General features: G+C 38.2%; 1 non-coding gene across 1 annotated transcript; it reads right to left on the bottom strand.

The window, feature by feature from the left end:
* Positions 1-11,284: 11,284 nt before the first annotated feature.
* On the bottom strand, positions 11,285-11,388 carry LOC130952383 (small nucleolar RNA R71). Its single transcript, XR_009074564.1, has one exon. It is a non-coding gene; the product is annotated as a small nucleolar RNA R71 (small nucleolar RNA).
* Positions 11,389-18,596: the final 7,208 nt, after the last annotated feature.

The raw sequence follows: 18,596 nt of genomic DNA, 5'->3' as shown, positions 1-18,596 counted from the left end.
CAAAACACAATGAGACCTATGCTTTACAGCACTTCTAGTTAAGCTAGCACATCCTTACCAGGAGATTGTGATGACTTAACAAAGCAACCAGTAGTAGAACCCTTAACTTTGGCTGCCAAAGAAGGATAAATTCTTGAGCCAATAGAAATTTATGAAGGGATAGCATCAATGGAAGGCCTAGGTGGTTTTTTAGAAAACCTCTTTGCAACCTTAACATTTGAACTCTGCACTTTACCACGCTTGACCACTTTAGCAGTAACAACAGAATTATCAGATTTTCTCTTTGAAGATGGTGGATGTTTGTAACATCTGGCATCCAAGTCTACAAATCATACAATAGTCAAATACACAAAGCCAAAATAAAGAAAGAGAAAAAAAAGTGAAGAAACAAAAAAAAATCAGCAAGGAGTAAATATTACTTGAAATATAGACCCTTGATCAAAACTGGAACAAATGATTTGACATCTGGAACAGAGGTACTCTCATATTGCCTAATATGCTTCTTCATACGTATAAGGTAATCCACAAACTCCATTGTAACTCCCCCATCCCTATCAAGAGGAAGAACCAAGCAATGATTGTACTTTGGGAGTTCATTTTGAAACAGAACCTTTTTCATTAAATTTTACAGTGAAAAAAAATATGTTCCACGTTCTTTGGATCTTGGTCCCACTCTAGTTAGCAACTTATCCTATCAGGGTGATGGATCACTAGACAGAGCAAAGCTCCACAATGGAAGTCCCTATCCATAACAATCAAACCAAGAAGAGGGGTAGGAGAAATACGCAAAAGCCAAAAGTCATAAACCTCCTCCTTACCAATGGAAATGTCATTGCGATCATGTTCAAAATCAGTAGAATATATATGATGAAGAACCAATGCACTAGGCTAGAAAGAGGTCATGTACAGGCGGAAACAAAAATTCTCCTCCGAATTAATAACATCCTCCAATGATTTAGAAAGATGAGTTGAACCCCAAATCCAAACACGAAGACTTGCCTTCTTGTCCGAAAGAATTGTAGGAGGCTTACGGATGGAAGCAAACTGAGAGAACCGCTAAAAAAAGAGTTGAAGAAATATTTCATCAATGAAAGTCAATAATGAAAAGCGACCATGAGCAATCTTGAGTTGCTCAGAAAATTGATCAAGCTGCGTATATAAATTGCCTAGATACAGAGAAGCTAGTGGCAGACGTTCTCCTCCAGCGATCAAGCAAGCTAAGAGAAACACCCCATGGCTCATACACTCATCCATCTGTCCCAAAAACACATATTTACTTAACCTATAAGCGACAAAAGCAGCATCCCTAAGATATGAAGGAACAGCAGGAGCAGGGGCAAGCTCACCATGGAGGAAATTACCAAAGAAATAACGAGACCAATTAGAGTAAGAATACTTCCTCTTGGAATCTTGCTTCTCGCCAACCACCTCTTTGGATGCTTATTCTTGGAGAAAGATTTCTTAACATGCCTACTCTTGGATAACTCTTTTGCATATCGACCAGCATCACTTAAACTCATTTGAAAATGTCTTGCAAGTTTAAACAGATCAGAATCTGGGCGAAGAAGAGTGAGATCCACACAGCCAAATACCGGCATTTGAAGAAGAACCACATCTTCCAAAGTGGGTGAAAACTCACCCCAAGAAGTTAGAAAAGTATGAGTTTGAGAACACCACCTGTGCCAAACTAAACTCATATCATATCCATTTCGTTGAACACCCAAGCCTGCTAAGAAGAAATCAATTAGTCCTTCTTCAATATCTAGCAACAAAGTAAAGAAGTGATAAGAATCAATTATAATAATAGATTGTAGAGAACAATCAACCTGTGGATGTGCGGATAGCCTTAGTAACAGAAGAAAACTTCAATCTCCTCACAAAATCACCACCCTCCTCAAACAATACTGTGAATACCCACTTCTGTCAAACCCTATTCACGTGAGCAGCTGCTTCAGACTTGAAAGATGTCCATGAAAATTTTTGGCGCTTCAGCCGAGAACGAAGTAAAGCAGGACCCACTTGATATGAAGGATCTCAATAAATTCACCTAAAACTCTTCAATCTAAAGAATCGAATCCGGGTTTTATAGTTTTATCCGTACCTAATAATGAGTCAGAGGAAGGAGGGTCTAAAAAGGGTTTCTTAATGAGGGGAGGATCCACAAAAGTAGCCCTATTGTCCGATGGTTTAACCCAAGGTTTGGAGATAGATTCAGAAAACCCGATGGCATATTTTTTAGGAATATTGTCCATATAATCCACAGTAGAGTTAGTACCCAAACTGTTATTAGAGTCCTCTGACTCACTATCCACTATCTCAGCAAGTTTCACACGAGGCATGGCAACAAAAAGAAATAATTCTCAAAAAAAGAAGAAGAAGAACATCAACAAAATAGAGTGAATATCAAGATCACATGTATACCAACGACAAAAATACTCAATACCAATAGCAAAATCAAAAGAGTACCAATATCATCACAATTTCAACAATAAAAAAATTCAAGAACACCAACTCAAAATATAAAGGAGAAAATTGCAGAACACTCAAGAAATTCTGAGAAAGACAAAGAACTGCATGTCAAGAAAACAACCAGGGATTGGAGTTCTCAAAATAAACATAAAAGTAAAGGTATAAAAATTATTCATCATATTCTTTACTTGATAAGGCCACTAGCTCCTCATATCCTCACAATATCGTATTTCATTTAGTGAAGTATATGAAAACATTGCAGGATATTATAAGTTTACAGCTTTGAAAGAATACGAATATTGAACACTATTAAATTGCTCTAATTAAAAAATATTTATAAACAAATTACTTATGATTATTATATACAAAAAACTTTTCTTATTTTTATTTTTAAATATCTATTTTTTAATTACAAATGAGCATTGCTCATAATTTTTAATTCATTTTTTCCTTTCATTTTGTGATGCTATTGAAAACATATACAAATCGGGATATAACATCTAAAGTTGTAAGGTGAAAGACCTTTATCAGAAAATTCTTATAGCTAATTCCAGAATTAATAATCCAATATACATGGAGGCTGAGATGAGTTACATAAGAACGAAGAGAGTTATGCGAAGACAAAGAACATAATAACAAGAATTCATTGTAACAAAAGTATAGAATAAGTATCAGAGTTCAGAGTAACAAGAGTTCATAATAATAAGAGTTTAGAATAATACGAGTATAGAGTAACAAAAGTTCAGAATACAATTCAGAATACCAAAAATGTCAAAAATAAAATAGCAGAAATTTAAGTGCCAAAATATCATACGAGAATATGGGAGTACACATTGTATGACAAAAAAAAAGGACCAAAGCTGAAGAACTAATGATGATTAATAGAGGTGGAGAACAAGTGTTGAGACCTCCACTAATATCACAAGAGGATGAATGAGCTTTTTTAGAGTGGACAAGGGTTAATTAATCTTATTGTCGGGTGTTCTGGTGGAACACTGATAGAGAGGCCTAGAGCGGGTTCGGAATTTATCTAAAAATAAGATTGGCGTTGTAAGTATAGCTCCAAACCCAACAATTGACTAATATCAAATTTAAATCTAAAAATATCACAATCAAAACATAATTAACCAAGAGTATTTCATCTCCTGGGTCGTTCTCCCTAGGAACTAATGCCAATGAGTGCACACAATTTTGGTTGTGGAAAGCAAGGGGGTTTTCAATGATTTAGAGCAATCAAAATAAAGGAATCAAAGAACAAGGAAAAATTGCAATTAATAAAGTAATAAAGGAATAAAAGAACTATCTATGCAATATAAACAAGTAAAACTATAAAGTGATGAAAATGTGATTTAAAACATAAATGAAACCTTGACTTGGGATGAGTTATGGAATCCCTTCCTTGCCATAACCACAACTATGATAATTATGATGAATTAATCTCACTAAGTCAATCCTTAACATCGAAGGATAATTCAAGTGAGCATAATTGTTATTAATCCACACATCGTAGCTAACTTACTAATTATCTTAGTAGAAAGCTAGCGTTAGTGGAAACAATAACAACTAACAGCCCAAGAATTATCACTAAATGTTAGACATTATGGCTCTAGTAATTCATATACTTATTTTTCCTAAGTCAAGGGGTGGAAATCAATCCAAAACTAAGATTGGCATTTCATCAAACACCTAATGGCATAATCATAAAACATGACAAAATTGGTAAATTACTGAAAGCTATGAACCATAAATGATCAAAAGCAATAAAAATAACTCAACAAACATATAAAAGCCATCAAAAATCAAATTAAATAGCTAAAAATCCAAAATTGCAAAGCAAAGTAAATATTGACAAGAGAAATGGAAATATGAAAAAGTGTAGAACAAGTGTAGTAATTAAAAGAGAAATTAAACAAATACTTACAATGTGAATTGCAAAATCCAAAAGCAAAACTTGAAGTATAAAATACTACAACCCTAATTAAGAACCCTAAGAGAGAATTTCCTAATCTACATTACTCCTACTCTTACTATGTATTTTTCCTACTCTAAGATGGCTCTCTTGATAAGTATTGAATTCTCCTTGATATAGCACTCCAATTCAGCCTTCAAGCCTTCCAAAATGGGCCAAGAGGCCTCTGAAATCGCGAAGCACGTGTTTCATTAATAAAATCACGTGCAGGGACCTGTGCGGATACACAGATGTGTGCGTCTGCACACTTGGCTGAAAATCCTTATGTGCGTATGTACAGGCACTTGTGCGCACGCACACGTCGCTATGTGTGCTTTTCCTTATTTTCTTCATATGTTCACCCTTGTACATGATTCTTCCACTTTTGGCCATTCAGTCTTTCCTCTAAGGCCTGAAATCACTCAATAAACATGTCATGGCATCAAATAGAATATAAGTGGAATTAAATTGCTCATTTCAAGAACAAAATTGCATGTTTTCACATTTAGGATCAAATTAGGGACCAAACACAAAAGTATGCAATTTGGGTGTAGGTTTATGTGATGAAATCCATCCAAATTGAGTCAAAATATATCAAAAAATATGGACTCATCAATTATCCCACACTTAAACAATAGCATGTCCTCATGCTAAACTAACAAGGAGAATAATGAAAGGGAAACAACTTATTGAATGCAACTATCTATATACATGCAAGTATGTATATACTCTATATATATATATATATATATATATATATATATATATCTATACTATCTATAGTTTCCTATTGATTTAGTGAAAACAAACAATCAAATTTCAAGCAAGTGTATAGACATATAGGGCTAAGCAAAGAAGTAGCTCAATGCATCAGAATCTAAAGAATTGATTCAAGTTTCAAAAATGAAGCAACTTGCAAGAATGCATGATAAGTGAGGTGGAAACATAGAATTGAGTAATTGAACCCTCACTAGGTGTATATACACTCTAATCACTCGGTGTTTAGGGTCAATTCACTCAAGTCTCCTCCTAATTATGCTTTCAAGAATTTGCTTTTCATCTAACAATCAACAAATATATGATGCGTGAGTGCAAGTATCATGAGGTCTTTAGAGGGTTGTAATGGGACTAGGATTAAGGTAGGATAAATATGGCTAAGTGGACTAAGGAATTAGGTCTTTGATTAGCTCAAGTGTCCAACTCAACCAAATAACAAAATACACACCCTAACTTTCCATAATCACACTTTTTATACACATTCATGCATCTTTTTCATCCAAATCCACATATGCATTTCTTATTCATCATTTTTTTTCTTTTTCTTTGGGATAACTTTTATCCCATCTTATTATTATTATTATTATTATTATTATTATTATTATTATTATTATTATTATTATTATTATTATTATTATCATTTCATTTTTTTTATTTTTTTTCTAGGACAAATGCATATGGTTAAAGTAAATTGATGATACATGAATGTGCACCCATTTTTCAATTTTTTTTCTTTTTCAATGCATACCCAATACAATCTTCTTCATTCACTACCAATGTTTTCCAAAAGTTTCCCCACACTTAAATGAAACACACTCTTCAACCTAAGCTAATCAAAGATGCAATTCAAGGTAATTCATGATTTTTCGCTTAGGGTTGTGATGTGCTAACAATTAGAACAAAGGGGATTAAGAGGTTCAAAAGGGGTTAACAAAAGGTAGATGTAAGGGTAGGTCCATATGGGTGAGTGAGTTTAATACAAAAATGGCCTCAATAATGCTAAATGCATTCAAAACATCAAACATTGAAAATAAAGAATCAAACAAAACTAAGATTACATTCATAGAAGGAGCATAGCACACAATGAACAAAAATAGTGGTTAAAATGTGTAACCACTCATTAAGGCTCAACAACTCACAAGATTGCTTTATTCTATCTCTCTTCTATGTTCCATAAAAAATCATTCAAGCAAGTTTTAAAAAATAATTTTCCCAAATCAATTCAATAGAATGCCCTTGAAACAAAATTCTTGGAAAATCCTTGTTGTTTTTCACCAAAATTATTTCCTATATGTATATGTATGATATGATGGATGCAATTTTTTTCAAAATTTTCCTAGTTCTCTTCCTAATTTTCAACAACCAAAAATTAACATGAACAATTAGGACAAAATTGAACTAGGCACTATGCTATTCACAACATCCAATCCCAACTTTTATCTATAAAATATATACCATGCAAAGGATGCAAAATGCAAAACTATGTACTAGAAGAAAATGCAATGCAACAATTAAAAATACTCCAAATATCTACAAGAACATAATAAAAAAACAAAAATTAAAGTGCAAAGTGTTTGGAAAAAAGTTTACGCCCCAAAAATGGTGAATCCTCCCCCACACTTAAGCGTTGCACGGTCTTTTGTGCACGAACACGATCCTGGGGGGTGTCTCTCAAAGAGCTCAACCTTCAGTTGGCGGATGCGAGGGCTCGGGTTGCATGGAAATTGCCAAGTTCAATGCATTCTTGGCATCTCCCTCTTCGGCGTCCTCCTCCTTTCCCGGCTCCTTGCCTTTATCTGTTATCCTCAAAAGAATGAATAAAGTATAACTAGGAATCATAGGGCAAGCAGCACAAAAGGGTAAAGGAGGGAGTAAATAAGCATCTAATTGAAGAAGTTTCCATAGTGGTGTGGTATAATGAAAATGAGATAAGCCGTGTGTGTATTCCAATTATGCGCGCGGTTAGAATACACACAACGGCCGGTTAAAATGGCATCTACACAATCAAAAAGTAAAGAATGAGTTCGTCAATTAGATGGCCTAGGTTGCTATTAAAGAATAAGCAAGAGATGAGGAACAAACAAACCTAGGTAACCGCAAAAGTGAATAGAGTAATTTGAGATATTAGATATTGTAATTGTGCAAGTGAAAGCACAAAATTGATATAAAATAGCACAATTAACAATAACCAATTTAATAATGAACCAAAAACTCCTTATTCATCATGAAGCATAATGAAAAAGTCACATGGAAAGGTACTTGTTATAAAAAGTAATAAGCTTGATAAGAATCAAGTTAGGTCACTCAAACAAATGCAAAGTATTAACAAGGAGCAAGTACCGGTCATGTGATGAATTTAATATGAAAATCATGATGAACAAGTAATTTTCAACTCAAATCACTTGATTCAATGCACTTATATAATTTGTCCTAGTGGTACAATCAAAACATGAGTATTCAAACCCACTAGATACTAGTAAATTAAGGCAAAGTATAAGTGCATTAGTGTAATTCAATCAAGAAGCAACCCAATCAATATCAAAGAAACACTTGCAACTTATTCAATTAACAAGAAAGTATGCCAAAACTAATATAAACACTAAAATGAAAATGATATGCAATGAAAACTAAGTAAAACAAGTATAGAAACAGGGAAAAAACAAGAAAAGTGAGGGATGGAAGGGGTGGAAGTGCTTTAGGGCTTAATTGGAAGAGAAATAAAAATTTTGCCCAAAATAGCACTTGTGTGTATGCACAGGTACGTGTGCGTATGCACAAAAGGTTAAACAAGGGAAGGTGTGCGCTCGCACAAGGTGTACGAGTGTTCCAAATAGAGAGGGAAATAAGACGTGTGCGTACGCACAAGACACCTTTTTTTAACAAGGATCATATGTGCGCGCACACAGGAACGAAAAGGGTTGGTGTTCACGCGCACAGGCTGTGCCAACGCTCCCATCAGAAGGGATGCAAGTTGGCGTTGATGCCAGGGCATCTTGGCCAGTTTCACTGACCTTTTCTTTACTGTTTTTAGGGTAGTTTCATGCATTTCCTTAGGAAATAAGCTAGTTTTCGGTGGATATTCACTTATACCTTGATTCAAGCATACATTGTGCATTTTACATGATTTCATGAGGATTTTGCATGAGTTTAGTGACAAATTGTATGTTGCATTACCCATGACTTGGATTAGAACTTTGATGCACTCTATTGCTTGATTTCAGGACCAAAGGAAGCAAGGAAGAACCACTTAGCAGTCACGTTAATCTAATTAACGTGGCCACTAATGTGGAATGGGAGGTAACTTGCAAAGTTAATGAGAAAAGTGATTGCCAATAACGCTCTCGAAGCCATCATTGCCCACGTTAAGAGTCACGTTAACTAAGTTAACGTGAACTCTAACGTGAAGAAGGGACTTTGAGCCAACGTTAGTGACACTTAACATTATCACTAACGTTGGCCAATGATCATAAGTGGCCACGTTAGAGTCCACATTAACTTAGTTAACGTGGCCTCTAACGTTAAAAGGGGGAAGGAAGCCAACGTTAGTGACATTCAACATTGTCACTAACGTTGGCCTAAGGTGCAATGTACCACGTTAACTTCCACGTTAACTTGGTTAACGTGGGAGCTAACGTAAGAGGCAAGGGTGGTAGACAACGTTAGTGACACCCAACATTGTCACTAACGTTGGAAGCACCCACAAAACCCCCAAGGAGCCACGTTAACTTTAACGTTAACTTAGTTAACGTGGAAGCTAACGTTGATGATTGAAAGATGAGCCAACGTTAGTGACACTCAACATTGTCACTAACGTTGGGGATGGCTAAGAATGGCCACGTTAGAAGCCACGTTAACTTCGTTAATGTGGGACTCTAACGTGAGACATAGGGGCACACTGGAACGTTAGTGACAATGTTAAGTGTCACTAACGTTCTCGAAGGTTGGCAAGGGCACGTTAGAAGCCACGTTAACCTAGTTAACGTGGGCTCTAACGTGAAGCAAAAGGGGTACATTGGAACGTTAGTGACAATGTTGAGTGTCACTAACGTTCTCGAACTCATACTTTCACTAAACGTTAACACCCCTAACGTCCTGAGCTAAAGTCTCTGCCCACTTCACACTTTCTCTCTACAAGTAAAGCCAAGCCAAAATGAAGAAGAGAACTGCTTCAAACTCAAGATCCAAAGGCCCAAGACTTGAAGAGCCAACGAGAAGCTGAGAAGAGTAGTATATATAGGAGTAGCTTTGAATTATTTAGGGAGTTCTGGAAGTTGGAAAATAGCAATACTCTCTGTATTTTTACTTTCTCTGCTCTTCTAGTTCCATGATGTATTCTCCATCTTTGTTTTCATTTTCTAGAGCTATGAACAACTAAATCCCTTTCATTGGGTTAGGGAGCTCTATTGTAAATTGATGGATCAATACTAGTTTTCATTATTCTTCTTCTATCTTTTCTCTTGATTTTACTTGAAAGCTTTCGATCTTCATCCAATTGGGTAGTTATCTTGGAAAAGAAGCTATTCAAACTTGGATCTCTTCTGAACCTTGAAAGAGGAATGAAGAGATCAAGCTAGAAATGCTTTCTCATGTTGGACCAAATTGGGTTTGGATGGATATGTGACTATAATCCTCTCAACACCTGATTTGGAAAATGCATGTGGTATAATCAGTGACCACACTTCATCTCTTCTCATGAGAAATTGACCAAGGAATTGGCTATTGATCAAGATTTGAGAGATTGAATTGCAAGAAATTGTAATTCGATCAATTAAGATTGCTAAGGAGATCAATGAGTGCATTGATTGAGGAAGAGATGAAAATGAACTTGATCCGGAGAATTGCAACATCTCCTGAGCCCAATAAACTCCCCATTTCTGATCTTACCCATTCTCTTTAATTTCTACATTTACTTTTATGAGCAAACACCCCATTCCCATTTACAATTCTGCAATTTACTTTCAGTCATTTACTTTCAGCTCTTTAATTCTAGCATTTACTTTTTCTGTCATTTACATTCCCGCCATTTTATTTTCTGCAAATCTCAACCCAAATTCTGGATTCGCTCAACTAGAACATTCTTCTAATTAAAGTTGCTTGATCAATCAATCCCTGTGGGATTCGACCTCACTCTATTGTGAGTTTTTACTTGACGACAAATTCGGTACACTTGCCGAAGGAAATTTGTTGAGAGACAGTTTCCACCTGCATCAAGTTTATGGCGCCGTTGCCGGGGATTGATTGTGCATCAACAATGATTAAATTGGAAGATCACTAGATTGAGCATTTTTATTTTGTGAATTTCATTTTCTGTTTGAGTGATTTACTTTCTGTTTTAGTTAAACTTCTTCCCTTCCCCCTCTACTCTTTTGTTTTTCTTTGTTATTTTCAATTCTGTTTGCTAACCCACTAACTGTTTGATATATTGCATCACCCACAACTAACAGTAATTCTGACACAAATACTTTCTGCACCTATCTTTTCTTGCTTGCACTTGATGGTTGTATGACAGGGAGAAGAAGCGGGGCTTCAACTTCCTTCGATTCTGAACCTGAGAGGACCTTCCTTAGATTAAGGAGGGAGGCAAGAGGAAAGAAAGTGGTTGGTGCTGAGGAAGAAGAGGAATTCTTTGAACCAAACATGGAAGACAACATGGAAAACCATCATGAAGAAGAGGATCACAACCATGGGGGAGGAGGTAGAGCAAATCATGCTGGGGAGGATAGAAGAGTTTTGGGCTCTTACATCAATCCAAACCCAGGCAATTGTGGAAGTAGCATCCAAAAGCCAACAATCCATGCCAACAACTTTGAACTTAAACCACAGCTCATCACCCTTGTTCAGAACAACTGTTCGTTTGGAGGAGGTGTTCAAGAAGATCCCAACCAACATTTGACCACCTTCCTGAGAATATGTGACACAGTGAAATCTAATGGTGTTCATCCTGACGCCTATAGATTGCTCTTATTTCCCTTCTCACTCAGAGACAAGGCAGCCAAGTGGCTGGAATCCTTCCCAAGGGAGAGCTTGACAACTTGGGAGGATGTGGTGAACAAATTCTTAGCAAGATTCTACCCTCCTCAACGAATCAATAGGCTGAGAGCTGAGGTTCAAACCTTCAGGCAACAGGATGGTGAGACTCTGTATGAAGCATGGGAGAGGTTCAAAGACTTAACAAGGAGGTGTCCACCTGACATGTTCAACGAATGGGTGGATGGTGGATGAAATTGTGATCCATGTTCTTTGTATTTGTATGAAATCATTATTATGGCACCAGTTGAATTCACAACTCCGTTCAACTAACCAGCAAGTGTACTGGGTCGTCCAAGTAATAAACCTTACGTGAGTAAGGGTCGATCCCATAGAGATTGTTGGTATGAAGCAAGCTATGGTCACCTTGTAAATCTCAGTTAGGCAGATTAAATTGGTTTATGTTTTCGAAAATTAATAATAAGAAGAAATAATAAAAGGGATACTTATGCAGATTCATTGGTGTGAATTTCAGATAAGCGAGTGGAGATACTGTATGGCTCAAGAACGCCTACCTTCCTATTGCTTCAATTCAATCCTTCTTACTCCTTTCCATGGCAAGCTGTGTATAGGGGTTCACCGTTCGACGATGGCTACTTTGTATCCTCTCTGGAAAATGGTCCTCTGCGGCTGTCACTCGCATGGCTAATCGTCTGGAGGCATCACACTGGCCGAAGGCTACATCCTATCCTCGCAGTGAAAACTACGCTTACGCGCTCTGTCACAGCACGGCTAATCACTGGTTGGTTCCCGCTCCTACTGGAATAGAATCCCTTGATTCTTTTGCGTCTGTCACTAACGCCCAGCACTTGCGAGTCTGAAGCATGTCACAGTCATTCATTACCGGAATCCTACTCGGAATACCACAGACAAGGTTAGACTTTCCGGATTCCCAGGATCCTACTCAGAATACCACAGACAAGGTGAGACTTTCCGGATCCTCATGAATGCCGCCATCTATCTATCTTATACCACGAAGATTCTGTTGGGGAATCTAAGAGATACACATTCAAGCTCGGTTGCATGTAGAACGAAGGTGGTTGTCAATCACGCGCGTTCATAGGTGAGAATGATGATGAGCATCACATAATCATCACATTCATCATGTTCTTGGGTGTGAATGAATATCTTGGAATAAGAATAAGAGAGATTTGAATAAAAGAAAATAGAATTGCATTAATACTTGAGTTACAGCAGAGCTCCACACCCTTAATCTATGGTGTGCAGAAACTCCACCGTTGAAAATACATAAGTAAAAGGTTCAGGCATGGCCGAATGGCCAGCCCCCAAAATGTGATCAATAGCCTCTTAGGATGAAGAATAAAACAAAACTGAGACCAAAGATGTCTAATACAATAGTTAAATGTTCTATTTATAATAAACTAGCTCCTAGGGTTTACATGAGTAAGTAATTGATGCATAAATCCACTTCCGGGGCCCACTTGGTGTATGCTTGGGCTGAGCTTGATCAATCCACGAGCTGGGGCTCCTCTTGGAGTTGAACTCCGAGTTATGACGTGTTTTGGGCGTTCAACTCCGGATCATGACGTTTTTCTGGCGTTTAACTCCAGACAGCAGCATGTACTTGGCGTTTAACGCCAAGTTACGTCGTCAATTTCCGAATAAAGTATGGACTATTATATATTGCTGGAAAGCTCTGGATATCTACTTTCCAACGCCGTTGAGAGAGTGCCATTTGGAGTTTTGTAGCTTCAGAAAATCCATTTTGAGTGCAGGGAGGTCAGATTCCAACAGCATCAGCAGTCCTTTTTGTCAGCCTTTTTCAGAGTTTTGCTCAAGTCCCTCAATTTCAGCCAGAAATTACCTGAAATCACAGAAAAACACACAAACTCATAGTAAAGTCCAGAAATGTGAATTTAACATAAAAACTAATGGAAACATCCCTAAAAGTAGATTGATCTTACTAAAAACTACCTAAAAACAATGCCAAAAAGCATATAAATTATCCGCTCATCACAACACCAAACTTAAATTGTTGCTTGTCCCCAAGCAACTGAAAATCAAATAGGATAAAAAGAAGAGAATATACTATAAATTCCAGAATATCAATGAATATTAATTATAATTAGATGAGCGGGACTTGTAGCTTTTTGCTTCTGAACAGTTTTGGCATCTCACTTTTTCCTTTGAAGTTTAGAATGATTGGCTTCTCTAGGAACTTAGAATTTCGGATGATGTTATTGACTTTCCTAGTTAAGCATGTTGATTCTTGAACACAGCTACTTATGAGTCTTGGCTGTGGCCCTAAGCACTTTGTTTTCCAGTATTACCACCGGATACATAAATGCCACAGACACATAACTGGGTGAACCTTTTCAAATTGTGACTCAGCTTTGCTAGAGTCCCCAGTTAGTGGTGTCCAGAGCTCTTAAGCACACTCTTTTTGCTTTGGATCACGACTTTAACCACTCAGTCTCAAGCTTTTCACTTGGACCTTCATGACACAAGCACATGGTTAGGGACAGCTTGATTTAGCCGCTTAGGCCTGGATTTTATTTCCTTGGGCCCTCCTATCCATTGATGCTCAAAGCCTTGGATCCTTTTTACCCTTGCCTTTTGGTGTTAAGTGCTATTGGCTTTTTCTGCTTGCTTTTTCTTTTTCTTTCTATTTTTTTTTCGCCACTTTTTTTTTTCGCAAGCTTTCTTTTTCACTGCTTTTTCTTGCTTCAAGAATCAATTTCATGATTTTTCATATCATCAATAACATTTCTCTTTGTTCATCATTCTTTCAAGAGCCAACAGTTTTAACATTCATAAACAACAAGATCAAAAATATGCACTGTTCAAGCATTCATTCAGAAAACAAAAAGTATTGTCACCACATCAATATAATTAAATTAAATTCAAGGATAAATTCGAAATTCATGTACTTCTTGTTCTTTTGAATTAAAACATTTTTCATTTAAGAGAGGTGAAGCATTAATGGATTTTATTCATAGCTTTAAGGCATGGTTACATACTAATGATCATGAAATAAAGACACAAAACATAGATAAACACAATATTAAAAATCGAAAAGCAGAAAGAAATAAGAACAAGGAATGAGTCCACCTTAGTGGCGTCTTCTTCTTGAAGGTCCAACAATGTCCTTAAGCTCTTCTATGTCCCTTCCTTGCCTTTGTTGCTCCTCCCTCATTGCTCTTTGATCTTCTCTTATTTCTTGGAGAATGATGGAGTGCTCATGATGTTCCACCCTTAATTGTTCCACATTGTGGCTCAAACCTTCTAAAGAAGTGTTGAGTTGCTCCCAATAGTTGTTTGGGGGAAAGTGCATCCCTTGAGGCATCTCAGGGATTTCTTGATGATGAGCTTCCTCATGCATCTCTTGAGAACCGTGAGGGGTCTCTCTTGCTTGCTCCATCCTCTTCTTGGTGATGGGCTTATCCTCTTCAATGAAGATGTCTCCTTCTATGATGACTCCAGCTGAGTAACATAGATGGCAAATAAGGTGAGGAAAAGCTAGCCGTGCCATGGGTGAAGGCTTGTCGGCTATTTTGTAGATTTCATTGGAGATGACCTCATGAACTTCTACTTCCTCTCCAATCATGATGCCATGAATCATGATGGCCCGATCCACAGTAACTTCAGATCGGTTGCTAGTAGGAATGATGGAGCGTTGAATGAACTCCAACCATCCTCTAGCTATAGGCTTGAGGTCCAGTCTTCTTAGTTGGACTGGCTTGCCTTTGGAGTCTCTCTTCCATTGAGCTCCTTCCACACAAATGTCCATAAGGACTTGGTCCAACCTTTGATCAAAGTTGACCCTTCTAGTGTAGGGGCGTTCATCACCTTGCATCATGGGCAAGTGGAATGCCAACCTTACATTTTCCGGACTGAAATCCAAGTATTTCCCCGAACCATTGTGAGATAATTCTTTGGACTCGGGTTCATACCTTGATCATGGTTCCTAGTGATCCATGCATTGGCATAGAACTCTTGAACCATTAAGATTCTGACTTGTTGCATGGGGTTGGTTAAGACTTCCCAACCTCTTCTTTGGACTTCATGTCAGATCTCCGGATACTCATTTTTCTTGAGCTTGAAAGGGACCTCAGGGATCACCTTCTTCTTTGCCACAACATCATAGAAGTGGTCTTGATGGCTCTTGGAGATGAACCTTTCCATCTCCCATGACTCGGAGGTGGAAGCTTTTGTCTTCCCTTTTCCTTTTCTAGAGGATACTCCGGCCTTAGGTGCCATTGATGGTAATGGAAAAACAAAAAGCTTATGCTTTTACCACACCAAACTTAAAATATTGCTCGCCCTCGAGTAAGAGAAGAAAGAAGAGAAGAAGAAGAAGAAGAAAATATGGTAGAGAAGGGGGAGTGATGGTTCGGCCAAGGGTGAGAAGAAGGGGTTGTTTTGTGTGAAAATGAAGTAGAATGGAAGGGTATTTATAGGGAGAGGGGGTAGTGTGTATTCGGCCATTTAGGGTGGGAATGGGTGGGAAATTGGTTTTGAATTTTTGAAGGTAGGTGTGGTTTATGGGGAAGAGTGGATGGATGTGAGTGGTGAATGGTGTAATTGGGAAGAGGAATTGAGGTAATTGGTGAAGAGTGTTGGGAAGTGTGGCATGGGGAATAGGAGAGTGTGATTAGGATTAAAAGGTAAGGTGGGAATATGTTAGGTGGGGATCCTGTGGGGTCCACAGATCCTGAGGTGATCCTGTGGGGTCCACAGATCCTGAGGTGTCAAGGAATTCCATCCCTGGACCAAATAGGCATGTAAAATGCCTTCGTGCATCATTCTGGCGTTTAAACGCCCATTGGTGCACATTCTGGGCGTTCAACGCCCATGTAAAGCATGTTTCTGGCGTTGAACGCCAGTTTCATGCTTGTTACTGGCGTTCAGCGCCAGTTTTTCCTCTCTAGGCACATTCCTGGCGTTCAGCGCCAGAATGTTGCTTGTTTCTGGCGTTCAGCGCCAGAATGATGCTCTGTTCTGGCGTTGAACGCCAGCCAGATGCATCTTACTGGCGTTGAACGCCAGTCTGTGCGTCCTCTAGGGTGCGAAATTTTTTCTTCTGCTGTTTTTGATTCTGTTTTTAATTTCTATGATTTTTTCGTGCCTCCTCATGATCATGTACCTAATAAAACACAAAATAACAATAAAATAGAATAAAATAAAATAAAATTAGATAAATAAAATTGGGTTGCCTCCCAACAAGTGCTTCTTTAATGTCAATAGCTTGACAGTGGCTCTCATGGAGCCACAAGGTGATCAGGTCAATGTTGTATAGTTGCCAACACCAAACTTAGAGTTTGGATATGGGGTCTTAACACCAAACTTAGAGTTTGGTTGTGGCCTCACAACACCAAACTTAGAGTTTGACTGTGTGGGCTCTTCTTGACTCTGAACTGAGAGAAGCTCTTCATGCTTACTCTCTTTTGTCACAGAGGGATGGCCATGTGCCTTAAACACAAGGTAGTCCCCATTCAATTGAAGGACTAATTCACCTCTGTTGACATCTATCACAGCTCCTGCTGTGGCTAGGAAAGGTCTTCCAAGGATGATGCAATCATCCTCTTCCTTCCTAGTGTCTAAGATTATGAAATCAGCAGGGATGTAAAGGCCTTCAACCTTTACTAGCACGTCCTCTACTATTCCATAGGCTTGTCTCAATGACTTGTCTGCCAGTTGTAATGAGAACAAGGCACGTTGTACCTCAATGATCCCCAGCTTCTCCATTACAGAGAGTGGCATAAGATTTATCCCTGATCCCAGATCACACAGAGCTTTTTCAAAGATCATGGTGCCTATGGTACAAGGTATTAAGAACTTGCCAGGATCTTGTTTCTTTTGAGGTAGAATTTTCTGAATCCAAGTATCCAGTTCATTAATGAGCAAGGGAGGTTCACTTTCCCAAGTCCCATTACCAAATAACTTGGCATTCAGCTTCATGATAGCTCCTAAATATTGAGCAACTTACTCTCCAGTCACATCTTCATCCTCTGCTCTTCAGAGGATGAATAGTCTTCAGAGCTCATGAATGGCAGAAGGAGATTTAATGGAATCTCTATGGTCTCTTTGTGAGCCTCAGATTCCTTTGGATCCTTAATAGGAAACTCCTTCTTGCTTGAGGAACGTCCCAGGAGGTCTTTCTCACTAGGATTTTTGTCCTCCTCCTCCCTTGTGCATTCGGCCATATTGACTATGTCAATGGCTTTGCACTCTCCTTTTGGATTCTCTTCTGTATTGCTTGGGAGAATACTGGGAGGAGTTTCAATGACTTTCTTACTCAGCTGGCTCACTTGTGCCTCCAGATTTCTAATGGAGGATCTTGTTTCACTCATGAAACTGAAAGTGGCCTTTGACAGATCAGAGACTATATTGGCTAAATTAGAGGTATTTTGTTCAGAATTCTCTGTCTGTTGCTGAGAAGATGATGGATATGGCTTGCTATTGCTTAGCCTATTGCGTCCACCATTGTTAAAGCCTTGTTGAGGCTTTTGTTGATCCTTCCATGAGAAATTTGGATGATTTCTCCATGATGAGTTATAGGTGTTTCCATAAGGTTCACCCATGTAATTAACCTCTGCCATGGCAGGGTTCTCAGGATCATAAGCTTCTTCAGAAGCTGCCTCTCTAGTACTGTTGGATGCATGTTGCCATCCATTCAGATTTTGAGAGATCATGTTGACCTGTTGAGTCAACACTTTGTTTTGTGCCAGTATGGCATTCAGAGCATCAATTTCAAGAACTCCTTTCTTCTGAGGTATCCCATTATTCACGAAATTCCTCTCAGAAGTGTACATGAACTGGTTGTTTGCAACCTTGTCAATGAGTTCTTGAGCCTCTTCAGGCGTTTTCTTTAGGTGAATAGATCCACCTGCAGAGTGGTCCAATGACATTTTCGAAAATTCTAGAGAGACCATAATAGAATATATCTAATATGGTCCATTCTGAGAACATGTCAGATGGACATCTTTTGGTCAGCTGCTTGTATCTTTCCCAAGCTTCATAGAGGGATTCACCATCTTTTTGTTTGAAGGTTTGAACATCCACTCTCAGTTTGCTCAGCTTTTGAGGAGGAAAGAATTTATCCAAGAAGGCAGTGACCAGCTTATCCCATGAGTCTAGGCTATCCTTGGGTTGTGAATCCAACCATAATCTAGCTCTGTCTCTTACAGCAAAAGGGAAAAGCATGAGTCTGTAGACTTCAGGATCAACCCCATTCGTCTTTACAGTCTCACAGATCTGCAAGAACTCAGTTAAAAACTGATAGGGATCTTCAGATGGAAGTCCATAAAACTTGCAGTTTTGTTGCATTAAGGCAACTAGTTGAGGCTTAAGCTCAAAGTTGTTGGCTCCAATGGCAAGAATGGAGATGCTTCTTCCATCAAATTTGGACGTT

The sequence above is a fragment of the Arachis stenosperma genome, chromosome 9, assembly GCF_014773155.1.
Source record: "Arachis stenosperma cultivar V10309 chromosome 9, arast.V10309.gnm1.PFL2, whole genome shotgun sequence".
In the NCBI taxonomy this organism is placed as follows: Eukaryota; Viridiplantae; Streptophyta; class Magnoliopsida; order Fabales; family Fabaceae; genus Arachis; species Arachis stenosperma.
Note: the sequence above shows the minus strand (reverse complement) of the source record. Positions and strands in the feature narration are given on the sequence as shown.